This window comes from Pinus tabuliformis, chromosome 9 (assembly GCF_031772625.1).
Source record: "Pinus tabuliformis cultivar Carrire ecotype Pingquan chromosome 9, CPIR1, whole genome shotgun sequence".
NCBI lineage: Eukaryota > Viridiplantae > Streptophyta > Pinopsida > Pinales > Pinaceae > Pinus > Pinus tabuliformis.
In genome coordinates this window covers 1838866158-1838882600 of record NC_142307.1, presented here as the reverse complement: position 1 = coordinate 1838882600, position 16443 = coordinate 1838866158, and positions in this window count along the sequence as shown.

Sequence of the window (16443 nt, the reverse complement as noted above, 5' to 3'; positions counted from 1 at the left end):
TTAACATTCCTTGCCACCTTGCACATGTAGAGAAGTAAAGGAGGGCTGCCATTTGACCTCGCACCATTATGTTTCATAATTTCTCTGCTCATGGCTCGAATCCCTCTGATGCCAATTCACAGGCTCTCACCTCGATCGGGGGAAGAATAATTATATAATTTATTTATAAACTTCATTTCTAATATAGTAAAGAATAAAATATATAAAATAACTTATTAATATGTTTTCTTTAAGTTTTTAAAATTATTTATTTTATAATGAAGAGTCGAATAAATTATTAATAATTTCCTTTATTTTTGGTAAAATTTAAATTTAATTAAAATATCACTAATTTAAAATTTAAAATTAATGTACCCTTATAAGAACATCTATCATACTATAAATGATCTACAACCATGACAAAATATTGAACTAATTTTATGTAATGGTGTTAATGCTCACTATTCTTATGGTGAGGGAATTCTTGATGTATCTCTCCCAGGTTCGGTATTTCGGATTTTGATCGGGTGGTAAGAGCAATCGATCGGATAACACTTGCAAGTTGGCTTGACCAATTACAAGGATCGAACCATGCCATCTCGAATGGAGGTGAATCTGAAGACATAAGAGAAGGAAATAAGTGTTACACTAAAAAATGCCACCTTGACTACTTACAGTTAGTATGGCTCAAATCAACAGTCATGCTACCCTCTTAGGCAAGTCTCATGCCTCTGTTATCCATCTCAAACTCAAAGAAGAGAGAAAGTCTTGTAAAAACTATGTTTATCTCTGGGGTCGCAGGTTCTCTCTAGCCTTACCTGCGGGGACGCTGACCATGTTCACAAAATTTGCGTCCATGGACGCTCTGTATGTTAAGGGACAGGTGCGTCCCTCTGTAAAAGGCAAAATGCGCGAGTTTTATCTTGAAAAAGTTACTTGTGGTTACTTCTAGAACATTCTAGAGGTCGGTTTGATGAAATGGATGCGCCTCCAGTTGGTTCATGTATCTCTATTAAGGGGGAACTTATCCCATCAATAAGGGAGCTATCCCACCCATAGAGGGGGATGATCCCATTGATAGTGGACCTGAATAACCTCTTTACAGCACTATAAATAAAGGCATTGAGCCAGAAGGAGAAGAGGTTGGAGCTATACATTTTCTTTGGGTAAATGCTGCAGGATTTAGGTCTTCCATTAGAGCCTTTGTGAGGAGAGATTGTCTTCACTTGATTCTACTTGGGAGAGGGTGAGCTTTGTCAAAGTAGAGGAAAACCCTTGATGGACCCTGGGAGGAACTTGCACAACACCAAGGCCAGGTTGTAAGAGTTTCTTTGTTTCGTTATTAATACAAACTGGTTTATTTTTCTCAATAGCTTGTGTTAATGAGTTATTTCATGTGTTCCTTGGTCTGCATGTTGAATATATGTTTTATTATATGAAATGCAAGTGCTTGGTAATTGTTTGATTGTTTGTGGTTGCAGGAATTGACTTGAAGGAGGAGCTCATCCGGATCGTCAAGAACGGACTTCAACAACAGCGTTTTGGAATAAGGTAAGCCTAAACACTTGTAGTTTTCATGTTGTAAAAGGTGTATTTAGAGAAAGATCACTCCATTTTGTCTTGTTTGTCATTAGAATGTCTTAGACTTCTAGGAAGGTCAGTCGTGTCCGCACCCTTGACAGATTCCGTGTGACAAATTGGCGACTCCACTGGGGAATCCATTAATGAGAGAGTCTTTTCCTTTATATGAACTTTGCTTTGAGAAAATCATTTTTATTTTCTGGTTTTTGACTGTGAGAATTAGTATTTGGGTGGCTTAGCTTTAGATTTAGTTAGATTGGTTTTTCTTCATTTTCCCAGAAGGACGCAGTCTCTGAGTACTGCACAGTGCGTCTTTGGACGCGCTGTTGCCGTCTGCACAGAGCGGGGCCGCACCTGTGACAACGGGTTGCCTGCGTCTTCCTGTAAAACTTAAGAAAATTCCATTTTTGCTTTAAATTACTTTTAGATTTTGTTTTTCCTTAGTGTTTTCTGCCCAGATCCTTTAGTACCCTGTCAAGAATTTTCACCTGAACTTGTTTTGTGAGCTTTGAGTGTTTTAGTGGTTTTCAACGAAGTTTAGACCTAGGGTTTGATTTTTGGAAAGGCTTTGTAGTGACTTTGATAGTAGAAAGTTGTCCAGCCTTAGATCTCTCTGGTTAGTCAACCTTCTTAGAAGTCGGGCCTGTCGTAAAGTCTCCTTTTGTGAGCAACTTGCCATTTGAGTTGTTTTGGGTCAAATTTCGAATTACTTGTTTATAAAGTATTGATTTCCATTTTACAAAAAGAACAAAAAGATTAGAGTTTTGTTTTGGCTAGTTTTTGATTCTGCAATAAGCTAGTCCTTGATTTGATTGTGATCAAGTAAAACACCTTAGAAATAATCATTGTTAGTTTTGGCCTCGTTAAGATTGCTTAGAGTAAATTTGCCTTTAGTTTGCTTATGAGTGCATTTTCATAGATTTTAAGAGTTGTTAAGATTGATTTTTGGTTATATTAGATTTACTTGCTTTATTAAAAGAAAAATACAAAAACATCTTCTTAAAAAGTCTTGTTTCAAGTAGCTTTTTGTTTTCAAAAGAAGAAAAGAGTTTTTTCGTGCATGTAAAGAGAAGTTATGTTTTTATGCTTGGAAAAGAAAAACGAATTGTTTCTTTGATTGTCTTCAATTAAGAAGTTGCTTTTATAAAGATTGCATTCTCTCAACTTTTTAGTTAAGCAATTCATCGAAAAAGTAAAGTAGTGGATAAATCATTCTAGGTGCATTTTGTAGTGGTTTCGAGTCGAGTCAACACACCACTAGTTTCACTTCCATCACCTTTTGACTTAAGAAACAACCTTAAAAGTAACGCTTAAATTAAAATCAATCTAGTAATCTTTATTTTTCTAGGGCTCTGAAGCACCAACATAGCTTAGGCTAGGGTCTTGGAGTAGGTGAGTACTTAACTCTCCAAGACTACAAAACCAAACAGATAGTCTATCTTGAGTAGAACAAATCCAATTGTTTCAGTTACATTCTGGGAAAGCTCCTCTTAAAGGAGAAGCACGAGCTCGTGTCCGAACCAGTGAGGGGATCATTCCTCCCTCGTTGGGAACGACGCCAGGCAGTACGTATTACAAACGGTAAACCTCGGATTAACCATTGTCGAGGAGCCAGGGGTCACTTATCGGTAAACCTTGGATTGTTGTCAAGGAGCCGGTAAGGGGATTGGAGCTTGCTACTCTGCCCTTGCGTGCTGTCGGAGTTTAGACTGTTCCCCCAGGTGTAATTGTTGTGATTGGTAACCTTAGTGGCCATAATATCTAGGATTCTACCCAAGGTGACGGTGGAGGGAAGGTCCCACTGTACCTGGAGCAGACGTCGGTTATACTCACTTGGATTTTCTGGGGGGTTCGCTTCACTTCGAGACGGTTAAAGTGGAGGAACTTGGTCCAGTCTATTCATTAAGCAGGTTGCCGGGGTAACTGTTCCACCCACTATTTCTGTACTGAATCCTGCGAGGTTGGGCCTAATCACCAACTAGCGCTTTTGGTCCGGAAGACTACTGTTTGTGTGTGGTTTGACGCTCTAGATTATTTAGGCGTGTGCTTCAAATTTGATTGGTTCTTTAGAAGACTTTAGGTGGTTTGATTTGAAATTTTTTACTTTGTTTTCGTGTGTTGTAGTTAAAAATCTTTAATTGTGGCGGAATTACCGAGAAGGTCCCGTCGAATTGCGGGCCAGTCTCCTGAAGTTGTTTCTGTGGCCGAATTGTTGAGAAGATCCCGTAGACTTAGGGGATCCCCTCCTCGAGACGACCCAGGTAATTTAGAAGGGTTAAAGGTCCTTGTAACTCCTCCTAGTGGCAGTAGAGTAGGATCACCTGAAGAAGGAGAATTTTCCTTGGTAGTCCATCCAGATTACCAAAGTTTAGAAACAGGTTACAATCCCGAAGCTGTTACAGTTTCCGAGCTTGCTGGTAGTTTTTCATCTGCCAGTGAAACAGGCGAAGAACCTGAAATTTCAGAACCTGTTACTCCAACTCCTAGTGTTCCTGATTCACCAAGAATAGAAAGAATTATCACCGAAAATCTTCCTGTTGGATTAATTGCTATAGAAGAACTTGTTCCAGAGGAAGAAATAGGCGTTTCTGATTCTGAAGATCTAATTACCCTTGATCTAAGGGAGCGTGAATCCATCTTTTACAGTCCTCCTAGAAGTGAATCTTGGTACCTTGCATTAACCAATTTTTTAGACAACTCAGTAGGTTTTTCTACACCTCGTACTCCGGTTCCACCTAGAGGAATTCATTCTCCTGTAAATATGTCTGGTCAGTCATCTGTGTTTTCACAAAGTCCTGAATCATTTTTACATGGCGGTCCTTCTGTTCCTACTGGGTATCAATCACTTTCTGGTACCTTTGCGGGAGCATCTCCTCAACCCATTGATCATGGGTTATTAGTTGGAAACAGTGGTAATGTACCATTGAGTATAGGTGAAGTTTATATGATGTCAGGTTCAACTCCCATTAACCAACCTCAAGGTGGCCAATTACCGCCTGGGGGGCAACCTTCGTTAATGCCTGGGGGGCAACCTCAAGGTACTTCATTCGTGACTGGGGGGCAACCTCAAGGGTATCAACCCCAAGGGTATCAACCCCAGCCTCAATATGTACCCCAAAGTCAACCTCAGTATCAGTATCAACCTCAAGGATGGCAACCTCAAGGATGGCAACCCCAAGGGTATCAACCCCAAGGGTATCAACCTCAAGGATACCAACCTCAAGGTCAAGGTCAACCCCAGTATTCGTATTTACCTCAAGGTTATCAACCTACGGGTCAATACCCTGGTCAAGGTTATCAACCACCTCAAGGGCAATCATATGGGACTGCACCTTACAGTTATCAACCCTATCCTCAATACGGCTATGGATCTCAGTATCCTCAACCTGTTACGAGTCAATACCCTGGAATGTTAACATGGGATCCGTCACAGGGTCAACAGATGTCGCAACCAAGTATACAGTCGGTACCTCAAGCAGGACAACCTGCAGTTCCTGGTCCACCCCAGCAACCGCAACCTGTCCAGTCAAGTGTTCAGACCCCTGTAACTTCTGTAGTTACTCAGCCGCCAATTGCACCTGGTACTCCACCTCACACGGCTGCAGCAACTACCGCTTCATCTACCATGCTTACTTCTGGAGTATCGGCAGCTCCGGTTTCTACTGTCCCTGTAACCACTCCTCAGACATCTGTACCGTTGTCTGGACCCACGGTTCAAACCACAGTCCAGATGCCTGCAGGCCAACCTGGTACAAGTACGGTTGTTACTACTCAACCTCAATTTGTTCAACCTCCGTACCAGGGACAGTATCAACCTGGGCAAGCTGCCCAACAACCGGTTTACCAGTATCAACCGTATCCTGGGTACACTTATCAACCACCTCAGCAACCCCAGTACGGTCCGGTTAATCCTGGTTTTCCAGGAGGATATAATATCCCAAATGCGACTCCTGTTCCTAGTTATCCTGGATATCCTCCTCCTGGGGCTGGTATTGTGACTCAGAGTTTTAGAGATCCTAACCGGCAGTTACCGTTTATTGCGACTTTAGATTTACCCGACTTGACGCGCCTAACGAACGATCCAATTCAATATCTTCCGTTCTGGCCGCCAATGCCAAATAAGTTGCCCAGCGATATACCCAAGTTCGAAGGTAAGTCTGGAGAGGATCCGTCTAATCACGTGATGACTTACCACCTCTGGTGTGCATCAAATTCCATCTCAGATGATTCCATCCGCTTACGTCTTTTCCAGCGTACACTCATTGGTCTCGCAGCCAAGTGGTACATTGAGTTACCACGGGCCTCTTTTTACAACTTTAGCCAGTTAGCTACCTCGTTCTTAACTCATTTTCAGTTACCAGTCAGATACGATAATGGTACAGAATTATTAACTTCGCTAAAACAATCGACATCCACGTACATTTCTGATCACATCCATGAGTGGAGACGTCGAAGAAGATTAGTGAAAGTTTTTATCCCGGACCAAATCTTAGCTGAATGGTTTGTCAAATCATTATTACCAAGAATTACTGAAGATGTAGCTAAGGCCGGAGTAGTTACTGAGGAGCAAGTCATTGCTCAGGCACAATACCTTGACTTAGTTTACACTCAGTCGGGTACGTTACACGAGAAAATTCCGGATCTTCCAAAGTCAAACCAAATCGCTGCTGCTCCTTCGGGATCTCATGCCGCTGATGGTATGATCGGTATCGTGACTACGAAGAGTAAGAAGAAGTCTTCCAAGACCTCCAATACTCCAATTATCACTTTGCCTGATTCTCCGACAGGAGAGTCTTCTCCTCCTGAACTTACCGCCGACATTCACGCTGTAGAGTCATCTACGGCCAAATCCAAAAACGGTGGAAAGAAGAAAGGAAAGAAGAAGGCTAAAGCAGACAAGGCTCCAAAGGAGAAAACGGAAAAGTCGGAAACCAATGACGAAAAGCGCAAACCTCGATATCCTTGTCTTATTTGTGAAGAAGATCATTTTACGAGAGACTGCCCTCATCGGGCCGAGGTAGTGAAAATAGTCAAAGGTTCTCCCACTCCTGCTGTGTTAAAAAATCCATTTCCAGAGCAGGAGAATAAGATGATAGGTTCTTCTTCGAATGCCAGTGAAGAACCCATTTTGATGATGTCTCATGTCAGGATTGCGACTCGATCGCAAGATTATGGTAGTAAGGCTCCTGTTGATGGTAAAGAAGCAGAATCTTCTCACTCTAACCCATCAACCTCAGCTCCTGGTTCCGATCCACTACAGATCGAAAAACCTAACCCAGACTTAGTGATTAAGCCGCCCGCCAAGGGTGTACTTCGAAGGTCTGCTTTCAATCCACATGCGAGAGCAGCCCAGAATTACAACATTGTTGAAGACTTAGCTGTTTCACCTTCAGCAATGTCGGCACTCGAAGTGCTGCAATCATGTCCAGCGCAACGAAAATTGCTTTTGTCGGCTATTGGAGCTGTCGATGTTCAGGACCCGAACCTAATGATCTTTGATCTAGAAAGTAGTACACCGCGTCTCCCCCATCAAATGGCTTTCCAAATTCCAGTGATAGTCAAAAACAGGCCTATTCATCGGACTGTGATTGATGAGGGAGCTTCTACGTGTATTATGTCGATTCAATGTTGGAGATCGCTTGGTTCTCCTTCGTTGAACCAATCCCCCACCATCCTTAAGGCCTTTGATGGCCGTGGGTTCCGTCCGTTTGGTATTCTACAAGAATTGCCTATAGGGGTCGAAGGTAAAACCGTTAGTCTGGATGTGGAAGTGGTTGATGCCCCTCTAGACTACAACCTTCTTTTGGGTCGAAGTTGGTCATATGCTATGACAGCGGTCGTTTCATCGGTCTTCAGAGTCATTAAGTTTCCACATAACGGTAAGATCGTGACTATTGATCAGCTGACATACTTTTCATCCGACCCAACCTCTTCAGAAACTATCCAGCATGTTGGTAAAACGACAATCCCTTATAGGGACATTGGTGTAGGTTTAGTTAAGGATTCCGGTTTACTGGGAACTTTTCCTCTCCCTCCACTCAATGCAGACCCTTCGTTCGCAACAATTCATATGATCACGTCAGAAAACATTATTTATGATGATCCTTGGTATGTTCCCTCTGACTCTGAGCTAGACTCACTCGGTGATGTTATGCCGTTGAGTCCGTATGAGATTGCTTATGAAGCTCTTATGTCTTTTACCGACTTTCATTCAACCGACCAAATGAATGTGGTCAGTGAAGAGTCACTTTTCACCTCACCCTTAGAACGGATAACGTTTCCCGAAGAAGTGTCATCTGACGAACAACTTCGCGAAATCCTAAGTGTAGATGATCTACCATGGGAAGATCTCCATCACAGATCTTCGTTTTTACCTAAGGATGATGCATTTGAAAATGATTTTTCATCTATCTTTACCGCTGAATATGTCAAAGACGCTCAGGATCCAACGAAACATTCTGATTCAGAGCTGAATTTAGGGAATATTTCTCGTACTATTCCCATTGATATTTCAGTGAAGCCCGGAATCGAGGAGAACATTCATATAGGTGCCGCATGTACTGAAGAAGAAATCCAAACTTACAAGGCCCTATTCCAAGAATTCCGCGACGTGTTTGCCTGGTCTTACGAGGAAATGCCGGGAATTGATCCTGCCATTGTTGTTCATGAAATCAAAACCTACCCGGATGCTAAACCCATTCGGCAACGGTTGCGTCAGATTCACCCTCGAAAAGCGGCTGCGATTAAAGCAGAAGTCGAAAAGCTGTTGAAAGCAGGTTTCATTTATCCGATCCCGTTAACGGATTGGGTATCGAATATTGTTCCCGTCAATAAAAAACAAGGAACAATAAGAATCTGTATCGACTATAGGGATATCAATCGAGCTTGTCCAAAAGACAACTATCCTACGCCTTATATCGATCAAATTATTGATGATTGTGCCGGAAGTGAGATGTTTTCCTTCATGGATGGTTTCTCAGGCTATAATCAAATCAATATTCTACCTGCCGATCAACCAAAAACGGCATTCATTTGTCCATGGGGGACATTTGCTTATTGCAAATTACCTTTTGGACTTAAGAATGCCGGGGCCACTTTTCAACGGGCGATGTCTTATGCATTTCATGACATCAAGCACATTGTGCAACCCTATCTCGATGATTTGCCTGCTCATTCTTTACAACGAGCTGATCACCTTGTCCACCTACGAGCAATCTTTATGAGGTGTAGGCATTATCGAATTCGGTTGAATCCCCACAAGTGTGTTTTCTGTATAGAAACAGGTCGATTGCTGGGATTTGTTGTTTCAAAAGCCGGCATTCGCGTCGATCCCTCGAAAGTCGAGGCTATCATCAAATTGCCTCCTCCTTCGAGTTTGCGCCAACTCCAAAGTTTGCAAGGGAAAGCGAACTTTTTACGCCGATTCATCCCAAACTACGCCGAGGTCACTAAAGGTTTTACACGGTTGTTGAAACAGAACGCACAATTCTTTTGGGACGAGATTGCCCAACAATCTTTTGATGCACTGAAACACGCGTTGACCCATGCACCGTTATTGCATCCTCCCAACTACAACCAGGACTACTTCTTATACCTCGCAGCTTCGCATTCCACCATTGGAATGGTGTTAGTTCAAGAAGATGAATTCAAAGCAGAGCATGTGATATATTATCTTAGTAGAACCTTAAATCCCACTGAGTTAAAATATTCGCATGTGGAGAAATTGGCCCTGGCAGCCGTTCAAGCTGTCCAGCGTTTTCGTCACTACATTCTTCTCCGCAAGACTACAGTTATTTCGGATTGCAACCCTATGATTTATATTTTGACAAAACAACTGCTAGGGGGCAAGTACTCTAAATGGATTGTTATCCTGCAAGAGTTCGACTTGGAGTTCGAGAAGTCCAAGTCTAAGAAATCTTTAGTTTTTGCGGAATTGATGTGTGATTTCCCGAGTGCTGACACAGAGACTGTGGCAGAGGAGTCCATTGCGGACGAATCTTTGTTTCTTATTAGCACTTTAGATCCGTGGTATGGGGATATAATCATCTATCTCCAAACCCAAACCTTTCGGCCTGAAGCTTCCAAGGAAGACCGTCGAAAAATTCGGTTTCGATCCCAGCAATACAGAATTATTGGAGATACACTTTATCGCCGGGGGGCAGACTTAGTTTTTCGACGTTGTTTAACTCACGAAGAGGCTGAGAGAGTTTTGAATGATTGTCACTCTGGAGCATGTGGCGGTCATATGTCTGGGTATGCCACAGCTCAGAAGGTGTTGCGCGCTGGCTATTTCTGGCCGTCTATGTTTAAAGATTGTATCCTTGCTGTCAGAACATGCCACAACTGTCAAGTGTTTGATCGAAAGATGCGCGCTCCACCTGCTCCTCTCCACCCTATAATTGCCGCTGGTCCATTCGCCAAATGGGGCATTGACTTTATTACTTGTAACCCTCACTCGGCCGGGGGGCATGCGTATATCATCCTCGCGGTTGATTATTTTACAAAATGGGCCGAGGCGATGCCTACATTCGACGCAAGCGGCAAGACAGCTGCAGTTTTCGTATTCAATCATATCATAACTAGGTTTGGTGTCCCACAAGCAATCATTACTGACCATGGGAGCCATTTTCGAAACGTCATGATGACTGAGCTTACAAGCCAGCTTGGTTTGCGCCACGATAGCTCTACTCCTTATTATCCGCAAGCCAACGGTTTGGTTGAGTCAATCAACAAAGTTCTAGTCATCATGATTCGACGGATCATTGGTATCCATCGAACGAATTGGCATAACATGTTATTTTCGGCGCTATGGGCATATCGAACTTCAGTGAAAAATTCAACAGGTTTCACCCCTTTCCAGCTAGTTTATGGCTTAGAAGCTGTGTTACCTATTGAATGCGAAATCCCATCACTTCAAATGGCTGTCGAATTACTTCCAGCTACTTCCGAAGAGGAGAAACGGTTATTATACTTGGCTAAATTAGATGAGACTCGACGTGACGCTACTTTAGCTATCGAGACTCACGCGAAACGAATGAAAGCTCAGTACGATAAAAATGTAACCCCTCGAAGTTTTTCGGAAGGAGACCTAGTACTATTATATGATCAAGCTAACGATAAGCTAGGTGCCGGAAAATTCGTTCCCATGTGGCATGGGCCCTACATTGTAAAGCGAAAGCTAGCAAAAGGGGCTTATGAGTTAGTTGATTTTGATGGGGACTCTTTGGGTAAACCCAGAAATGGACTTTACCTAAAGAGGTATTATGCTTAAAATGATGGGTATGGAGAAATTTTTAGATAGGTTAGATTTTCTTTCTAGCTAGCAAGTGTGTTAGTTTAGTCAGTGTGCTTAGCTTAGCAAGTGTGGTTTTTCGTCATTATTCTGGCTTATCTTGGTTTTACTCTTGATATTGTAGATGTCGACGCCTCTCCAAACATACATTGGATTTGCTGATGGTGCTTGTCGTAATACACGGAATATCTCTTCCGCAGCTTGGGTTATCTATTCGCCCTCTGACGAGTTAGTTTCTATGCATGGGGTAAGCCTCGGTCAAACAACGAATAACATTGCAGAATACAGTGCAGTGGTTGAATTATTATCCGAATCTATTTCATTTGGAATTCGACGTTTGATAGTGAGGTTAGATTCTGAACTTGTTGTATTACAGCTTAATAGAGTTTATGCCATTAGAAATCCTGTGTTATTAAGGTTGTTTTTGAGAGTGCGTCTCTTGGAACGTGAATTTGATTACATTGAATATCAACATATTCCAAGGTCTTTGAATACATTAGCAGATGCAATTGCTTCTCGAATGTTGGACAGACATTTACGATAATCATGCAAGTAAATTTAAAAACATTTCATCACATATGTTAAACAAGATAAGCCGGTAATAGTGATATATATAGATAGAAGTGTGTCAAAAAATATATACATCGTCTTCGATCATAGGTTTAAAACACCTTATGATCGGCAAAATGATAGTACAAAAAGTCAAAAATGTCACATGTGACTACAAAAGTGACTAGTCAATCACTGGTGGTGCTCTCTGTACGACACCACTGCGCGGGCTACCTTACGCAAAAATCTCCTAAACGGTCCAGGGACCGCGACTACGAAGCGCTGAAGCCTGATAGGAATGTCGTCCATAGTAGTCTCAGGTATATCTGCCGTGAGACGCTCTAGATCATGCTCCAACTCAGCTAGTACTTCTGCTGTCGCATCCTGTGGGGCCGGTACCGGTGCAGCTGGATGTAGTCTATCATAAGGCCGGAGGTTGGCTGGACGCTGTGGACCAACATCTGCATTTTGAAAGATTTACTATTAGTTTTGAGACGATATATATAAAAAATACAAAAAATACATAACTAGAAAACTTGTGAAAATAAAAAGTACCTCTGTCGTCCCATTGTTCTCCCTGTGGAAGAACCATGTCCGGATCACCTCTGAAATCCATTCCGGCATACGGAAAGTCCTGTATCACAAAAAGCTGGCCCTCTAACCAGTCAAAATAACTATCTGAGAATCGAACTACTGTCGCGCCCTCGTCAGGATGCCGGGCCATCACCGCAACCCATCGTATCAGCTTTGGCTGCTGAGGACCCAAGATATCAACAGTGAGTTGCTGAGGGATCAGCATTGGAATTCTCTCCAAGGCAAAGCTCACGACTATAGGCCCATATCCAAAAGTCTTTAGTCGTCCGTTCTTTGCCTTGGTCAGTTGGCTCTTCATATGAGCCGACACAGCTTCACACCAGTTGAAAATGGTGCCTTGGTAACAGTCAATTGCCATCCGCATTTGGGATCCGGAAGCAATGTGTAAAGCGGCCGCGCCGCAAATTCTGGTAACCGTGAACGCTATGACTTTGAGTTCCGGTAGAGTGATGTGTTTTATCTCTATGCCTTTTGAATGGTGAGCCCCAGGTGTGCACCAATTCTCGCGGAGACTATCAAGGGATTGGCCACCCGGCCTAGTCCCCGCAAGACTGAGTTGCTCACCTCTGTTTGGCAAGCCAGTGAGAAAGTATACATCCGAGGGCTCTATCTCGAGCTGGTGCCCTCCTATGTAAAAGCATTGTTCTTGTACGTTCCATCGCTCAACCAGCCATTCCAAGAATCTTACCTGGCCCCTCATGCCCGGTATGGTCCAATATTTGTATAATCCGCATGCTCTTAGGGCATCCAGGGAAGGTTGATGATTTATTGCAGCTTCATCTTCCTCTACATGCTCTCTTTCTCTCCAGTCTAACATGATTAATGCCCTGCATATCAAAAATAGCAATTAGAAATTAATTTGGGAATTTTTGGTGGTTTTTTGAGAGAGTTGGGGTTTTGAAATGCGCGTTTCTCGGAGGACGCACCCCGGCTTTGTAGCACAGGGCGCCCGGACGCAGCTGGCCTGAAGGCGGGCTGCGTCTTCCGACCGTTTTCCCGTATGAGAAAAAGTCGGGGGACGCAGGTCACCCGAAGGGCACCTGCGTCCGCCGAGAGGCGCATTCCAAAACCAAAACCCCCCCAAAAAATGAAACTAAAACCTAAAAATTGATTCTAAACGGATAGAAATGCAGAGTAGGATGTGTAAAATACCTGGATGAGACGGCGTTCGATTCCGACGGTCAGATTTTCCGCAGCGACCACGGGAAGTTTCTTGTCAAAAGCTCCTTTTTCAACCTCAACAGTGAAACGGTAAAAATGACATGGTAAAAGGTCTTTTTATAGGTTTTTTGGATGAATTAGTTCATTTTTTACCATGAAAAGATGTTTTTGAATGTATTTTTGCCTATTTTAAACAGGTATGAGTAATGTGTCGCTTTTGTGCAGGACAAAGGGATTTCGAGGGAAATTGTAATTTTTCACAAACAAAATTTCAGAGTCATCTTTTAAGCCCTTTTCTGACTCCTAAAACATGAAAAGATCGCCGAGTGTTTCTTTTTCACTCGTTAAAACGGAATTAAAAGACGGTCCCCTTTTAGCTCTTTTCTGACCGCAAAATCAGGAAAAGATTGCCGGGTTTTTGTCGTTTCGAACTCGATAAGGAAATAAAACGACGTGTCCTTGATCGCTTTTTACTTTTCAGGTTAACGACACTATTATGAAAGTACTCCTTGGTCGCAAGATCAAGCGGTTCCCCCAGGTATTATTTTATACTTTTTCGGGCTTGAGGGACACAAATATACGAAAAAGTTCAACGTGGAGTCTCCTTTAGTTTTTTCAGACTCTCTAAAATTGAAAAACGCCGAGTTTCTCCTATACTGGGCTCGTTAAACTTTTACAGTAGAGGACCTGTTCAATTACAAACAGGAACGAACCACTCCTTCCTAGGGTTCGAATTTAAACTAGGTTGGACTCGTCCGAAGGATGAGCTTATAATCAAGCATATGTTATCCTCCTCAAGCTTGTTAAAAATAAAGAGGTACTTGCCAGAAATGGTGGGGAAAAAAGAGAAGAATGAACCTATTTGTCACCTTTTGTCTCAGAAGAAACTTTATTACCGCTCTTGAACACGACACTTTTCATTCACCTGGGTTGGGAAATCTTTTACCTCACAGTTGACCAAATCACTTTGAAAGTCTTTAACCGGGTTCCAGGGGTTAACTTTGAGTTATTCGTCACCAAGCCATCTGTTGTGTCGTTATGTGTTCAAGAGGTCTGCAAGAAAAAACTTTCATCTGCAAAATACTTGTCATCCATTTGACCATCCCTGAGTCAGTCCTTACAGCAACATTTCTTCAACTTGAACAATGATTTCGTGTTGCGGGCTTGCCTGCAACGGGTCGCTTTCTATCGACATCGACACATTATCTAGAAAGATGACTTAGGAATCGACAGTACCTTGAAGTCTGCATGCATCAATGGCAGGTTTCTCGCCTTTGACGTCAGTTTACATCATTGACTTTCGATCAGAGGATTCCGTGAAGTGTTCGACATCAAAACATCTATTCACATTTCACGGGTTGTGCTTGGTACTTTGAGAACCATTGACATTACTGGTGGTTCCTCTCACGCTTGTTAACAGTTTACATCATTGACTGGTAATCAAGTGGTTTCTACCATGTTCGACATCGAATCATTTAATCACATGGCTAGAATCGTACCAATTCGGGAAGTAGAAGTGAAGACCCTGGATCTAGTTTCTACCATCCAGGCTGCGAGGAGTTTTGTATTCATTATCTATGTAGACTAATCATAAACAGATGGCTGCGTCCATACTGTGTCTACAAAAGTCTATAAAAATGATGTACTGCAAGATCATTCCTGTATCAGAATAGTTAGTCCATTAGTTAAAGTTTTGAATCTGAGTATGGGAATGCCTACCTCAGTGATGATATAATCTTATCCATGTATTTTGTGTTGAAAATTGCAGGTTCCAACCAGGCCATCCACAAGGCAATCCTTGAAATGATAAAGCGCTTCACCCTTCCTAGAATTACAAAACCCTATTCTATTCCAGGCTTCGCACTTTAGGGGGCAATCTGTTACACTAAAAAATGTCACCTTGACTACTTACAGTTAGTATGGCTCAAATCAACAGTCATGCTACCCTCTTAGGCAAGTCTCATGCCTCTGTTATCCATCTCAAACTCAAAGAAGAGAGAAAGTCTTGTAAAAACTATGTTTATCTCTGGGGTCGCAGGTTCTCTCTAGCCTTACCTGCGGGGACGCTGACCATGTTCACAAAATCTGCGTCCATGGACGCTCTGTATGTTAAGGGACAGGTGCGTCCCTCTGTAAAAGGCAAAATGCGCGAGTTTTATCTTGAAAAAGTTACTTGTGGTTACTTCTAGAACATTCTAGAGGTCGGTTTGATGAAATGGATGCGCCTCCAGTTGGTTCATGTATCTCTATTAAGGGGGAACTTATCCCATCAATAAGGGAGCTATCCCACCCATAGAGGGGGATGATCCCATTGATAGTGGACCTGAATAACCTCTTTACAGCACTATAAATAAAGGCATTGAGCCAGAAGGAGAAGAGGTTGGAGCTATACATTTTCTTTGGGTAAATGCTGCAGGATTTAGGTCTTCCATTAGAGCCTTTGTGAGGAGAGATTGTCTTCACTTGATTCTACTTGGGAGAGGGTGAGCTTTGTCAAAGTAGAGGAAAACCCTTGATGGACCCTGGGAGGAACTTGCACAACACCAAGGCCAGGTTGTAAGAGTTTCTTTGTTTCGTTATTAATACAAACTGGTTTATTTTTCTCAATAGCTTGTGTTAATGAGTTATTTCATGTGTTCCTTGGTCTGCATGTTGAATATATGTTTTATTATATGAAATGCAAGTGCTTGGTAATTGTTTGATTGTTTGTGGTTGCAGGAATTGACTTGAAGGAGGAGCTCATCCGGATCGTCAAGAACGGACTTCAACAACAGCGTTTTGGAATAAGGTAAGCCTAAACACTTGTAGTTTTCATGTTGTAAAAGGTGTATTTAGAGAAAGATCACTCCATTTTGTCTTGTTTGTCATTAGAATGTCTTAGACTTCTAGGAAGGTCAGTCGTGTCCGCACCCTTGACAGATTCCGTGTGACAATAAGCAGTAGTTTTTTTGATCCATCCCTCCATGCCGCTCCTGAACCCATTCCATGCTATCGATTAAAAGCAGAACTCCAGCTAATACCAATTTCTCATTTCTGTATACTACACTCACAGTAGCGGTGAGCGAAAGATCATTCCTAATGGCAGAAGTGTCCTCAGACACGTAATTTTATTAATCAGAAAAAAATAATTACATAATTTGATTTTGCAAGAATTTACACCCCAACATCCAAACACTCTTGCAATGAGCTATTTATAAGCTCCATGTCCTAACTACCTCTAATTATGGATCACTTACTAAATAACAAGTGTCCATTTACAATAAATGCTATTCAAACCAACTAGCTAA